Genomic DNA, 16,715 nt, shown 5'->3' with positions numbered 1-16,715 from the left:
ATAGAGATTGCGAGCCATGAGCCTCTAACCAGCAGGTCACAGGTGTAGGAAGTGAGTATTGTGGTGTATTTGATGCGTGCATAAGGTGAATATTGTCATATTAAATACTCATGATGGTGAATGTTATTATGTACCGTAACTGAGATTATTCCTTGTTAGTTATTTTGTGATATCTTAGATAGATATAAGATGGGTATTGTGATGCATTAGACACATGCAGGGGATAGACACATGATATGTTATACACGTATACAGGGTGGATAGAGTGATATTAAAGTTTTGGAGGTGAATAAAGGTTTTTAAGGTACTGGATAGAGTACCTGTAAGATATGGATATGTTATTGGGTACGTATGATTGGATTTCTTATGATTATAATGCTAATGTAACACATATGAGGTCATTATTATGATTTTAAAATAGATCTGTAATAACTATTATACAGACTATTTACAGATCATGTACGAGATATAGAGTTACTTCAGTATTTCCATAAGGTTTCCAACTAGAGAACGCATTAATGTAGAGTTTACTGAAATTACAGCATTTATCACAGTTATAACGCACTGTTACTCGTATACAACAACGTACAGGTAGTCTGACGTTTCTGTAGTGATTATACTGGTAATACAATATGCGTGTGTTAATTAATACTGCAGTAAGTCTGGGTTGATTCTAAAACACTTCTACTGTAACTTTAGTATTACTGTAACAAGCATATGCGCATCATATTAATACTACAATTTGTGTATTGTAATTTTTGAACTGTAACATGCATGTAATTATAATAATTGTACTATATCATATTTTTAGTTACCAAAGCATCACTTAAATGTTATTGCTGTAATAAAACTAGTGTGTTGTTACTCCGAGTGACTAATCATTGAATATTATTTTTCTATAAACGTCTTATTTTGCATTTTATTATTTTTTAACACTAAAAAAGGGAAACACATTAAGAAACAATTAATATAAAACAATTGTATTTATATTATTCTCTTATATAAATATATTTGAATAATTACTTTTTTTATAAATTGTACAATATTTATTTATTTCTTTATCTCGCAATATATGAAATACTAGATATTTTAATATGTTTACACGTTTTTTTTCTTCTAATATCTCTTAACTGCAATAACTATGGTTGTTTTTGACACTATTTATTTTTCTTTATGCATCAGTGAAACGAAATAGAACTACGTCAGAACCAGACGAGTTTCTTTTCATTTAGAATTTCTGGATAAAATCTGAAACTACTTCTGAACCTTATTTTCTTGTTTTTGTTTTTCGCACAAAGCTACTCCAGGGCTATCTCTGCTAGCCGTCCCTAATTTAGCAGTGTAAGACTAAAGGGAAGGCAACTAGTCATCACCACCCACCGCCACCTCTTTGGCTACTCTTTTACCAACGAATAGTGGGATTGCCGTTACATTATAACGCCCCCACGGCTGAAAGGGCGAGCACGTTTGGCGCGACGTGCATGCGAATCCGCGACCCTCAGATTACGAGTCGCAGACCTTAACACGCTTGGCCATGCCGGGCCAACTTAGAAATCACTATCCAAGTAAATATATAGATACAAATTATCAGCATATTTTCAATTCAGGGTTTGTCGAAGCATCAACAATTTGTTTGAGTATATTTCTCAAAATAATTCCAATCCTTTCTCTTCCCTGAATAATTGTTCTTATAAGTGTCTGTTAGCTTATTTTTTGTGATGACAATTTTCACTCATTGTTGAAAAAAATGTTCAACAGGAAATATTGTTGTACATTTTAATAAAAAAAAACCCTGAACTAACTCACTTTCCAGTTTGACCTTTAAAACAAAATATTATATTATATTAGTATAATAAATTGTCATTCTTTGAGTCGCGGCATATTTACAGAATTAAATGGTTAATATCTTGGTTACGATTTCATGGTTCAGATAGCCCATTACGAAGATTTGTAATTTTAAACGATAACAAAGATAATACAATAGCACTGTGTTTTCGGACATAATTTGTATCAGTATAAAGTGCTTTCAGTGGCGCATTTTGATACATAAACATTTGTTAATTTGTGAAACGAAAGTATATAAATGAAAATTGCTGTTAACATTAGTTGTGTCGCAACTGATTTAGAACTATAGTTTCAGAAAATCTTTGGACAGAGGTTTATATGCGAAGGTCACACAATGATTATCTTCTTGTGACATTAATCTGAAACTATCTATCGATATAAGTAGACATGTAATAATATTATTTTTTATAATAGTTTGAAACAACATACACTGTATCAACATAACAAGAGATGTAATATTTTTCTGAGCGCATAAAGTATTAAAGATATGATAATATTAAGTTCATAATAATATTTGGTCATCTGTGGAATAGAATAAAGACTTGGGTTGACGACTTGATGACATATGTATTTGAACAGAATGTTTTTGTTCTGACCAATACAAAACATTTACAACTCAACTTTATACGTCAGAACCTAGCTTCATGCTTTGTTTAACGGCATAATCGTTTCGGTAATATCTTAAACTTATTTTTGTATCAAACAAAATTAAAAGAACAACATAGCTTCCAGACTTTAATCGTCAGTTTCAAGGAGGAGATATTCTGCTTTTACCCAATATGAAGATTTTTACACGTTACATTAAAGTGTTTTTATACCACGTTCACTCAAGTAAATTTACATGTTTAGATGATAACTTGATATAAATATTATCCATATCTAACCAGAATTTCATTAAATGGAATCTAGTGATCTTCAAATGATTCAGTTTCGTTATTAAATATTCTATCGTTAAAATATATTATTTCCACTGTTCAGCTGATAGTTTGTAAGAACAACTGGCAAAAATAGTGATAACAATGTATATTATAGTCACTTTTTAAAGAGTATCTCATTCATTTAGCTAGAAAAATTGATATCTTTACTCTATTTTCTGAGAAAGGGTGTTGATAGGATGAAGAATTTGGAGAGTTACATTTTCTTTATTAAAGAAAACATATATACACTGAGTGGTCAATTTATTAGGTACACCTGGTCTTTGAGGCAAATAGGCAAACAGAGAATCGCGTACCTGCAACTCAATATATAAAGACATGGTCAAGAGTTAAGACGTTAAGTTGTTGTTCGATCAAACATTACAATGTGGAACGTGCGTGATTTAAGTGACTTTGATTGTGGAATGATTGTTAGTGCCAGACGTGATGGTTCCAGCATCTCCGACATTGCTGATCGCCTGGAATTTTTACGCATTACAGTCTCTAGAGTTTATAGCGAAAAAAACATTATGTAAGATACAATTATAGGAACGAAAACATCTTGTTAATGAGAAAGGTCAGAGGAGAATGGCCAGTCTCGTTCAAACTCATAAGAACGCTACAAATACTTCAATAACCACTCTTTAGAACAGTTGTGTGCAGAAGGGAAACTCTTATGAGATTGTATGATACTCTATAGAGCAGTTGATTTGGCATTTGATTTATTTTATTTGTAATTGGGTTGGAACTTTCGTGATATCTTATAAATGAAGTAAATTAGCTACCCAATGCTCGCCATCAGTATCGAAATAATGCATAGGCCAACCAAGTGAAGAAATTGCGGTTCGTGAATCTGGAAGTGCAGAGGCAAGAGTTAGTTTTTTGTATCATTATTCCAAAATATTACGAGAACTCCGCTTTAATCCGGCAGTGCAACCACGAATTTAAATTAAACTACCATTGATTGGTGTCCAATTAGATTATTGAAATGAATAGCATCGTCCTTATTTCAGAAAACAAAGAGATTCAGTTTTCCTATTACTATTAAATTCGTTTTTTTTTTAAATGAGGAAAGTAAAGCAAGAAAAATATATTTATTTACTAATTTTAATACCATAAAACAAAGAGTTGTTGTTTTATCTCTCGCATTTCTTTATCCCTCACTGGAACAACAAATGATTTCAGAATATTAAATGTTGTGGGTTTCTGTGGCACTGTTTAACTGAAAGGGCAGATAACTTTCATTCGTGGGATTCATCCACTGCTTTATGTTTCATCCATAATATCCCTTGAACATTGTGTTTTCACCTCTCATTGTCTAAAATACTTGAAATCAAATTGGTATTTGTGAGACAGTTTTGAAAGAAACCTCTTTTTGGGTTCTTCTTTAATATAAAACTTTGTTTACAATCAGATGGAATGTAGTATACCTAAGTGTATCCGTACGCGAAACTATAAAAAATACAAAAACAAAGAAACATTATCTCACGTCTTTCCTTCGAAGAACAAAACCGTTTAATTTAGAATTCTCACTCGAAGATTTATGGTATAAAAACTATTCTATAATTCAGGTGTGATAATTATATTATTTTTTTCTATGGTTAAGAAACATCTTGGAATTTGTTATAATAAAACATTAAAATTTCCACATACACATATAAAAAATTCTAACATATTTCATTTAAATTAAACTATCACTGGTTGTTGCCTAATTAGCTGATTAAAATGAATAGCATCGTACTTATTCCAAAAAACAAAAAGATCCAGTTTCCCTATTACTATTAAATTCGTTTTGTTTTAAATGAGGAAAGTAAAACAAGAAACATATTTTTATTTACTAATTTTAATATTATAAAAACAAGGTTTGTTTTTTCTCACATTTTATCATCCCTTATCTGAACAACAAATGGTTTTAGCATCTTAAATGTTGTGGATTTTTGTGCGCCCTGTTTAACTGAAATAGCAGTTAACTAATATTCGTGGGATTCGTCCATTGATTTACGTTACATCCATTATATCCCTTGATGATTATGTTTTCACGTTTCACTGTCTAAAATACTTGAAATCAAATTGGTATTTGTGAGACAGTTTTCAAAGAAACCTCTTCTTGGGTTCACCTTTAATATAAAACTATGTTTACAATCAGATGGAATGTAATATACCTAAGTGAAATGTTTAGTTAATGTTAAAAGCTGAATACAGTTTCATCAGCAGTTACAGTAAGTTTGTTATTCAAGTCCAATGATATACATCAGTAGCCTTCATAGTGCAGGTCATGTATTCTTAAAAAGGAAAGCCTACAGATTAGGTAAACTGTAACAGCCAAATATATTTCTACCGAAGTAAAAACAAAAGAGTGAACTTTATGACTGTATATTAACATATAATTACCTGAATAACAATGCTGCTCACTTTTAATTTTAATATGAAGGTTTTTCCTAAACATAATGTTATATCTATACATATTAATTTTATTTTTGGTATCTTTTTAAAAATAAAATGAAAGAAAACAGGGAGCCATAAAATTCTCAACTCACCTACACAAATATTTATTCATTAGCGTATTCTTGTCACTTAAAAACTTTTATGGGTATTTAAATTAAACACGTTTGGTTGGTATATTACTTCAAAGAATGTATTTAAAATTTAGATTTTTCGCATGAACATACACATACCATGGGAACTTAAACCATACATTTTAAATAATTTTCATTGTTTACGAGGATGAACAGTTTATTCTAAATTAATTGTCATGGCTTTAAGTAAAATATTCTATTTTCTCTAAATGATGATAAAGGAAAATACATAAAATGTACCATAAATTGAGATAATGTTTGGAAATCATAGAGTAAACTTTTTGCAAGCAATCGCAAATAAATAAAAATAGAAAATATTTTCTTAAAATATTTTAACATGAAAAGCTTCTTGTGAGTAAAGTTTATTTTATCTTAAGTTTCGAAAAATGTCTGGATGGCCTATATTATAATTATTCACCATCATCTTTTCACCAGCCTTGTGCATAGTTCCACTGTAACTGTTAAATTAATTAAACCCAGTAATATCTAAATAAATTATACAATAAGTTAAAACAATCTCTGTAAATGTAATTTACAGTGTTTTAATGTATTTCCAAGTAAGGTATAATTTGTTGTCTTCTTACTTACCTAGGCTGACCGATCTCTTGCTATATTTATGTGTTAAAAATATGCTTAGCATTCCGAAAATTTTTTAAGCTATAAGTCTGTATTTATTCTACAGTATTCTTTCAGAGTGAATACAAAAGACATTCACATTAAAATGTTTTATATTAATCAGTCTGCTGAAGCACGAAAATATCGTTCCTAGTTAAGGAACATAAATGACAATACAACGCGTTCGTATATTTATAAGTAAGAATACTATATTTATTTTTGACCGGAATTAATTCTATTTTTGACCTAAATGTAGGTAGTTTTATCCAATCGGAGGTTAATGTTATACAATCAACAGTCATTTATAAAACTCGCAAATATTTTAGACTAAATGTAGGTTATAAAATTGTATGGTTTTGTTCTTCTATCCCTGTTGAACAAATTCATGTTGATTTTTCTCGAACAATTCGAACTGAAATTCATCTGTTATTGAACACAAATATGAATAATTCATATTTTTATTAACATGGAAACAAGCACATATGGATGTATTTCTGATTATGTTTCTTTCAGTTTTAAAAAGTTTGTTTCGTGAATTAAATATATTGATATTTTATCATCTGCCGTTTTATCATTATTACACATTACCTGACAAAGTAATCATGAATATTAGTTAGTGAACAGTTACAACATTGATAAGACTCCTTTAAAAATAAATTTCTGTTCTGAATAAACATCAGTCTCTCAAATGTTTAGTTATTAAGGCGGTAGCAGTCAGATCTGAGATCTTTGCCTCCGATGTTAAATAAATTCAACAGAAACAGAAGATGCTGGAACGCTAAGGTAGCGTTTGGCTAGTATAGATAGGGTAGAAAAGTGGATGGATCTTCCAATAATCTATATATAGTTGTTTTCGTCAGGAATATAAAGACTGTAGAGGTAGGTGTTCACCTTCATCTTCTAAAGATGAGGCGCTAGAGTCTTGGAGTAAACAAATAAACTAAATAGCTTTCTTTCCTTTCAAGGAAAGAACAGACCTCTTTTGGTTCTATGGTTCCGAGACTAGGTGGTGGAGAATATTTATTGCCTTTTGCTGCGGAAGCATTCCACGAAATTAATAGATCGTAGTTCTAGTGAAACAACAGTCGTGTTTAGACCTGAGATCCATTGTTATAGCCAAGTGGAATGTAGCTTGTCAGCCATGCGTAAACAGATACCTTCAACGGAGAGACAACATTGAAATTATATCTGGAGTGCATCTTATCAATATGAGTCGTCAGCCAATAAATACATGACACTACAAAACTGAAGGTAACAATGTTCTGACCCTGGCTGAAACCTGTTAGTGTCGGGATTGTCACCAAATCTGCAAGAACAGTTAGTTCACAAAAAGTACGTTTCGGTGTACTCTTTCAGTATAATGTGTTCATGAATCCATTCAATAAATACAAATACTATTTCACTGCATTTCAATTACAAGTATGATTACTTTTATTTTCCCTTCCACCGTATATAAATATTAATACCAATACCTTGTGTCTACCGTAAAGAGAACATGTCTACAGGTTTTTCTCTTGCCAATAGTTGTGTTTCGATTGTTGTTTGGTCCTTTTCGTGTAGTAAAAGATTTCCAGTTCACTGAGAGTGTTTATTTCGTTATAACGTGTACCTCACTGTCTTAAGGGAACAATTAAACCTTTATGTTAGTCAAATTCGCTGCCAAGATATCTACTCTACTGTTGAATCTCCATAAAGAATATATCCTAAGAAATTTAATATTCCTTTTATAATTCGACAACTTCCAATGTTAATAGTGTCAGTTTTACTTACCTGTTAAGTGACTGCAATACGACCCTATTAAAACATAAAATATTGTATCAACGAGTCACATTAAATAATCTTCAATAAACACACCTTTTTTTTTTCACGCGTTTGGTGGAATATCTGTGCTAGTTGTCTCTAAATTATCAGTGTAAGACCAGATGGAAGGCAGCTAATCATCACTACCCAGCGTAAAATCATGAAGTTACTCTTTTACCTACGAATACTTGGAGTGACCATCACATAATAACGCCCCCACGACTGAAAGGGCTATCTTTTTTGTGCGACGGGGATTAGAACCCGCGGCTTTCAGATAGCACGTCGACTACCATAACGGACCGACATAATTTGGATATATCCATTCGCATTCTATTCATGTAATTTATATTTATTTTTGGCTTAACAGTTAAATAGCAGATCCAAACTACCAACTGGCATGCCTCTTCCATGGAAAAGCACGTCCAACTCCTAGGAAAAGCTTCTTATGACCTAAAAGAAGCCAGTTACTTTCAAGGAGAAGCCTCTCAACCGTTCAAACAAACCCTTTGCCATGTACTCGAAGCCCAATATCACATATATTACATTCTATACTTTATTGTTTAAAATAAATGTTTTTTTTAAATGACATAGAATAGTTTGAGTACCTGTTTAATCGTAAATGCCTAAATCTAAATTAATTCTGTTCCTGTTAAAGGTATTTTGTAGCATATAAAATTGTTCATTTCAAATATAGAACCCTTATTATAGAAATTGAACGTTACATGTGTTTAACATATTTGGAATCTGAGTTCGATTGCCGGCAGTGACATGAACGATACAGACCTAAAAAGGTTGAGAGAGTTTATGATTTGTAGTCTGATGAGTAAATTTTACCCTGAAGAGAAAACTGGAAACAGACATTTCGATTACTTGGTTTTCCAAGTGAAGCTATCCTAATAAGTTTTACGAAGTTATAGTTTCCAAAGTTTGTAGTATGCTAACTGTAGCAACTCAACAATATACAATTGTCACTCTGTGTTGCATTAGTTATCTTCTATAAGCTTGATACGATCTGTTTTAGAAATTTTAGTTAAGTAAAAAATACCTGAAGGTGCAAACACTAGTGCTTTCGTAAAACATACATTGTTGTCTCTTCTACTCAAAAATCTTCTACAAATTTTGGGAAATAGGTGAAAATTTCACAATATATATTTAAAAATGTACGTTACATACATTTCTAAATATACATTTAACTAAAATTAACATCTGTATTATAACAATTAGATATTATTAAACCCGTTTAAACAACAAGAAACGCATTTCTTGAAATGAGTTATCCTGTGAACTTTTCAATGGTCTGATACCTGTATAACACGAAAAATCAAATGATAGTTTGGTATTCATATTAATGTGTTAGTATTTTAAGCAGAATATCTTGCTAAATAATTTACATGAATAAACAAGACATACCAGTTTTTCATACTTCTGAAATTCCTCACTAAACAAACACTTACTATGTGAATAAAAGGCCTATCAAATAACTCTACATATAATTTACTCTCTCGCTCCATGTCACCTAGTTTTTCATTATTAGAAAACCTCACTAATAAAGGTTACAATCCCTGCAATTTGTATAAATAGGTAACAGTAGTGAATTTATTATATATTGCATTAACAGTTAATAATTTAAACAACGTGATTTGCAAATACTACAGAAAAGAAAGTTAGTAGCTTTTGTACTAAATGATTCTGAGATAACTATATTAACAGAGAAATATGTGTGAGTAAATAACATTTGAAAATATACATACTCTATTGTATCGAGCTATAGTGTTTAAATCACTTAAATAAAATTAACTCTTAAAAAATTAACTAAACATTCCTCAAAATATATAACTCATATGTTAGATATAATAACTTATATAACACTATGTTCAACTATTTGTCTAAAGAATAGAAAATCTTCACATAAATATTTTTAATCAAAGAATTCTCGAATTATATTTTGTTTTCGAAAATATCGTAGTACAAAAATCGTTTCCTTTGAGACAATAATCACAAAAGAAATAAAAAACAAGTTTAATCATCAGCAACTTTATAATGCATGGTATCCTTAGACTTAAAGTTTATCAAGTTTTGACAAACCAGGATTTTCTTCAATTTTCTCTAAAAACATGTTATAAATACAGTGAAATAAACACTTTTGAAACATAAGCTTTCAAAACATTCATAGCAATGTTTGTGTATGATATATATAATGATAATACATGTAGATATTTAATAAAGAGAAACAGCTGGTATCCAAAGAAAATTATTTTATTTTTCAATGTTTCATCTTATTGACTCATCAAATCGTAAACACCTTACTAAACACAATCCCTGATTAACCAAACAAATACATCTGTATTCCAGTTTACATTAGTCTACTATGTTACCACAGACGTAATAGTATATGTCATTTTTTCCATGAGCCATTAACATATAGAATTTTACTTTGTCAATTTGTTTTCAAAAACAGCTAATGAACATCTCTGTGCTCCTTATCAAAGCAGCTACAGATAAACAAACATTACGATATTTTATTACATAATGATTAAACAGGAAGTGACGGCTGTCAACTCGTTCCCTCGCTGTTCCTGTCAGATGTGTTGATATTAATGGTTGTGTGCGATGTGTTTCAGGGTAAAATATAGTTACAAGTATCCATATGAAAAGCAAAAAAACAAATAAACAGCCATATGGGAATAAAATTATAAATTATATATCATAACGCAATCACGTAATATATGTTCATTAATTTATAAAGTATTTCACTGTAATTTATATTACATGATTATTGTACATGAAACTATAACAATCTCATAACCAATATGTGGTGATAACTCTAATCCCATCATTAAGTAACTGAAATTTATTTTGATAGTTGCATTGTTCACAAGAAAACACTGCTACGCTTTATCTAATTTTTTAACAGTACCTTTTTCCTTTCTTATGCTTGATCGAAAAAGACGAGTGTATAATAATACATCCATTACACAGGATGCATTTCGCTTAACAGCAGAACTTATTAGACCAGTTGGGTTTCAAATAATATAAAGGTTTTCCTTGCTCTTCAGTGTCTCAGATTGCGACAGTTTTTAATTACGAAAAAACGTGGCAGTTAATTTGCGTTGTGAATCAGACATTTGTTTACTTTTTTTTTCCCAAGATAATGAATGATAAGAAAACAAACACTCATCTTTAAAATACAGTAATATAGAACACTTATTGTTCATAAACTAAAACAAAATCATACTGACCTTTGAAAGAAACAGTAGCTGTACACAAAATCTAGCAAACCATCCTAACGAAGAAATAATACGATGGATAAAAAAAGACAAAAAAAGAAGGAAGCCGTCTGAAATAAAAAGCCATGCATTGTTAGTTAAAACACCATATGTTTACTTTATGTATTGTAAAAAGATGTCTACTTTACTTCTGATAAATTCAAATTTAGAATATAACGTGGTTTTAAAGTAAATACTCGTTCCCAGAGGGTTGGTCTTTAAAAACCTTGACTATTTATAGTTCAATAATTTATTTACAGAAACATTTATTTAGTTTTGTTTCAGACATAAAAAAATGATATAACGTTGAATACTTACTGATGTAAATAATACCATTCCGAAAATTTTAGAAGTGTACTTCGATCGAAAAACTTCAGCAAAAACAGCCGGAACACAAACAAAAGCAAGAGAAATTGTAAAGGAGAGAACACAAACCGAATTCATGTACATAACCTTTCCTTCAAGAGATGTTACCACCATAGTGAAGAGTAATACTTTATTCGCAGCAAAGGAAGACTCGTTAATAAAAGATATATAAATTAAAGGGACTGAAGTTAAAAAACAAATTTAAACTACAAGAAACATAAAACAACAGCTATATAAATGATAAAATTATTATGTTTAATCGAGAAATATGTTCTTATTAAAATACATATTATTCGGTCCAGAGTTTGGATTAGGTTAACATTTACTATCCTTTTTTTCTTTCAGGAGAAAACTAATTACTTATCAAATCGACTGATTTGGTGAGTAATCTGAAAGTGTTCGTATAAATATTTTCTTTACTTTAAACTAAAGTGTTTTAAACACTTTTCAAAACAGTTTTTTTTCAACATTATTTTCACTATCTCAGTATCGCTGAGTATTATCACACTGATATATTTTCGCCTAATTTACAAAGGCAAGAATGAACTATGTTGTTAAAGTGCAGACCTCAGACACAAGTTTTATTTTTCTAAACTCTCTATCTTACTGCTTAACTTTAAATATTTTATACAATGAGCACAACAAATATTATTTTAATAATTTTTAATAACAACATAAGTCCAATCACTTCACTTCACCTTGTTTTTACCTTGTAAGATATTTTGTCCTTAATTAAGCTCACAGTCACCTGGCTGATAGCATGTACAGCTGCAGCTACAGAACCAACGATAGATAAAAACGAATCGTCTTCTATAAACGTCTGTTCATATGTCTGAAAAACAGTAAGAAAATAATTTTGAAATAAAAAAACTTTCTATAATCACTCCGGTTAGATTGTTTTAACACAGTTCTGGAGTTGTTACTTAGTTTCTAAATATAACTTGTACTTATTTTATATAAAGTTAGAAATCTGCACTCTATGATTTCTTGCAGAGTTTGTTCCATGTCGCACGGCTTATAATGACAATAAAATTAATAATTTTTAAAGGTTAATCTTAGATATGGTAATTTATAGTGACATATACTAATTACCTGATAAAAAACATTTAAAAACATATATGGGTAATATAAGCTCATATAAACTATTAACAAAAGATAAAATTCTTTCATTTTAAGAGCTTCTGTTGGTTGTACATGAAGTTCAGCTTTATTTTTTCTCTACGGTTGTTGGTCATCAGCGTTCAAATTGGCTGGAGTTTTTTCCAATGATGTAGATAGTTTTTCATTATTTATTGTTGTTCTATTGTCCAGAAATTTTTGTACTTAATTCTTTAATGCACGAATGCCTTGACGTTTTGCACATATGTGTTAGTTTACTGGACACTGTTTCTTCCTGGGTTAGAAATATGAATACAGTTGTTCTGTATGTATAGTAACTGACAATACGTTATGTGTTATTCTTATAGCAAAGCCACATCGGGCTATCTGCTCAGCCCACCGACGGGAATCGAACCCCTGATTTTAGCGTTATAAATCCGTAGACATACCGCTGTACTAGTGGGGGGCTGACAATACCATATAATAGAAAATAGAAGCGCCAACATTCTTCATTTTCTTAATTATGTGATAAACCCATCATTTTACTAGAGGCTTTTGTCTTACAAAAAACCAATAAATTTCGTTAATTTAATACCCTGGCTGAGCCTTTTTAGATGAAAATTTAATTTTACCAACGTTTCTATATATTAGTATACCTTTCCTAACAGCTTTGGTTCACACATGTCAACACTTCTTCAGAAATACGCATCAACACTATATTTGATTGCAAATTAATTATTTTTATAATTTGGTTGAAAGTTAACATTGGTCCACACAAACCTTACTATTCAGAATTAAAAGATTCCCAGCTCGCTTAACGAAAACTGCCATTAGTAAATAAGTCGGACTTTTTCATATCATTTACTTTGCAATCTAAAGTTCCTCTAACCAGTTTTAATTCTTGTGGTAAATCTTTATACGTGTTAACCCAATCAGTAGAATGCCACCTGGCCTGACATGGCCTAGAGCGTTAAGGCATGCGATTCGTAATCTGAGGGTCGCGGGTTCGCGCCCGAATCGCGCCAAACATGCTCGCCGTGGGGGCGTTATAATGTGACTTTCAATTCCACTTTTCGTGGTGGTGATGACTAGCTGCCTTCCCTCTAGTATTACACTGCTAAATTAGGGACGGCTAACACAGATAGACCTCGAGTAGCTTTGTGCGAAATTCCAAAACAAACAGAATGCCACCAGTGAAACTTGCCGTTATCAGAAACAAAGCAGGAACACTTTCTATAACTTCATTGTTGTAAAAATATCTGAAAGAATGTTGAACGTTTTCTTGTTAATAAAAAACTAAAGTGACGTAAGAATTAATTTAATACTCTAGTAATAGGATTGAACAGCATCATTTCACTGAACACGGACTTATTTGTAAGGTTAGAGAAAAGGTTTCGACAATACAGATAGTCCAAAGTATAGCTTCATGTTTAACTACAAACAATGAAATCAACACACAAAACTAATAAAAAAAGCACATATGTAAATTATAGCTTTAATTCCTGATGAAAGACAATATTTGTGTCTTTCGAATATTTTGTTCCAGCCTGGTATCTAAAATGTTATTCACCTTCTTTCAACAACTAACATTTAATATTTCTAAATTTCATGAATTTAATTAAAGAATTATCTATAACACATAACCCTTTGAAGATATTGTAAATATCTTCAAATAAAAATGATAAATAATGAATTCCAACAATGATATGCAGGATCTGTGGGGTTGTATACGACTAGCTGGTGTTCCCGTACCCTAAACGGCATTTACGTAAATTCATGATTAATCAAAGGTTGTCTTAGGAAATGAAAAGTTGTTTCCTTTGTATATAATTAAAAAAAAACACCTGAGAATGAAGAAAAAATAAAGTTCTACGTAATGAGAAACGGAGACGAAACGGGAAAATTGTGATTCCTATTGCAAATCAACATCAAAACAAAAATTTCGCGAAAATGGGGTTTTCACATCGCGCAGAAATTTTTATGAGTGTCATATAAGTAAAATCTCCATAATATCATGATTTTACAATTTTCATAGTTTTTTTTTCCAAAACGTACTAAATATTTGTGACTTGTAGAGTGAAAAAAATGACAGTTAAAACAAAAATAAGTAAGAATTTTTATTATTTTGAGGAAAATGTAAAATAAGGTACTAGAAAACTGAAACTAGGAGTGTGTGTTTTATTTCTAAAAGCGTCACGAAAGTTTATAGAAATTTGTAACTTACCAATCAGAAGCAGGTTGTAGATTATTAGGGTTTACAAAGAATGTCTGCACACTATTCATAAATGGAGGAGTTACAGCTAACCCTGAATCCTCCAGCCCTGTCACGAAGCCTTTCTTGTTGGGAAACAACTGTGAAAAAAAAGTTAATTTATTTTGTGGCGTGACGTTTGAAATAATCAAGTTAAATGTTATATCATTTTGTAAGTTAATAAACGTTTTGAATGAACTATATTTTATCTGGTTTTTATTGCAACGATATCTATTTGCATCACAAGACAAATCCACTTTATTATAGATTTACGGGATTATTCAGAAGTGCATAATAAAAAAAAAGGGAAACCATGTCTACACATTAGTGACAGTTCCACGTAAACAAGCATACAGCACTTCAAAATATGGCACTAACCACTATCGCCATTCTGTTATATATCCTAACCTCAATTCTCATATCTAACTTCAAATATAATTTTTTGCGAAATCAAGTTTCACAAACGTAGAGGCAGAGAACAAGCACTGAAGGCAATCAAACGTCAGTAAATTCCATTGTGAATTAACAATTGTAATCCATTGTAGTCAATTGTTTCGAGTCACAAAGTATCAATCACTCCATAAGTGATTATGGTTGTTACGAGGCCCTGTTGTATACTCCAGTACGTTGCTGCTATCCCAAAACTAACAGACAAAAATACCTTATTTAACATGAATAAATACGCTGGTACGAGAACTACGAGAATTACCCACATATGACATTCACATTAACAAAAAATATATATTATATGTAAAGCTGTCTCTCGTTTTCAATTTTATCACTTTGATATTTGCTCTATTAAAACAGTGTCATTATTTTGGATTACCTTCTCTTCCCTTATCTATACAATATATTTTTGTTGTGCAGATATAGCGCCACCATCTCTAATCTTCCTACGTAACAACAACATATTTCATAATCATATATCGCAACGTCATCTTTGTTTTTCTCCTCAAACTATGAACTGTTGTCAATGCATTTAAAGACAGTTAATATCATTACTTAAACAAACAAAAACTTCATTTTGCAGGATTTATTGACATAGCTGTTACATGCTATTTCTGGTGCTCTTCTTGGTGTAAAATTGTCATCCCGACAAATTAACTGATATTTTAATTGTGTTTGCTGTTCCGAGAGTTACAAAGTCCTTACAATACTTCTTATTATATTGTTAATTTCCATACTCCCAGTAAATTTCCTGTCTTGCATCGTGTTTTCATTTTCAGAGATGAAGAAATATTATGTCATCAGCAATCCACAATAGTAACGTGTTTTGTTATTAAGTCGGTTTATTAGTATTATTTGTGAGATAATGCTAGTTTCAATTTATATAATCATAACAAGTTAATATGTTTCTTTAATAAGCGTTTACTATACACACGTTCATTTTAAAGTCGATTTTTAAATACTTTAAATTTTCAACATAAGCTCTGAAACGAATGTAGGATTAACTTATGAACGTACTATTTGTTCGAGTAACTTAATAGCCAAACAAAAACAACAATAATTCTCACTCCTATCAGAAAATAACTTTTCTAACTCTGCATTAAGTAAACTCAATATTCTCTGAATTTTATAAATTTCGAGAAAATAAGAAATCGAAGAGAAAATTTTGATGGAGTTGGGAAACAAAATATATAAAATATATAAATAATAAAAATTTCAGTTAACAAATAATGCTTATCCTCTTACTAGCAATTCAAAATAATATTAGTGCGATCAATTATTTTTATGAATTGAGAAATCGTGTTAAATTAATATGTGTATATTGATTTTTAATGTGAACTAAATAAAACGTGATTTAACATTTGAATACGACTAAACTACATTTAACAAAATTACACAAGGATATTCAAACGAATAGTAAACAAAGCCATAGCAAAGTAAAAGTAGAATTTTCTCTCTCACAAAGTACATAAACTAAAAAGAGAAGAGGGTAGAGGTTACATTCATTTACCTGAAATAGATGATAAGTGACGATTAA

The 16,715-nt window shown here is 30.6% G+C and overlaps 1 long non-coding RNA gene across 2 annotated transcripts; it reads right to left on the bottom strand.

Annotated features, from left to right (window-relative positions):
* Positions 1 to 9,990: 9,990 nt before the first annotated feature.
* Positions 9,991 to 15,504, bottom strand: LOC143257983 (uncharacterized). 2 transcript variants are annotated; one of them, XR_013032067.1, is made up of 5 exons: positions 15,140 to 15,504; positions 14,705 to 14,832; positions 12,092 to 12,214; positions 10,990 to 11,087; positions 9,991 to 10,326 (listed from the first exon to the last, which is right to left on the bottom strand). It is a non-coding gene; the product is annotated as an uncharacterized LOC143257983 (long non-coding RNA). The 2 variants fall into 2 exon arrangements; XR_013032066.1 differs by having other exon boundaries at positions 14,705 to 15,504.
* Between the last annotated feature and the right edge of the window lie 1,211 nt (positions 15,505 to 16,715).

This window comes from Tachypleus tridentatus, chromosome 7 (genome assembly GCF_004210375.1).
Source record: "Tachypleus tridentatus isolate NWPU-2018 chromosome 7, ASM421037v1, whole genome shotgun sequence".
Taxonomy (NCBI): Eukaryota; Metazoa; Arthropoda; class Merostomata; order Xiphosura; family Limulidae; genus Tachypleus; species Tachypleus tridentatus.
This window is presented reverse-complemented; position numbering and strand designations above follow the sequence as displayed.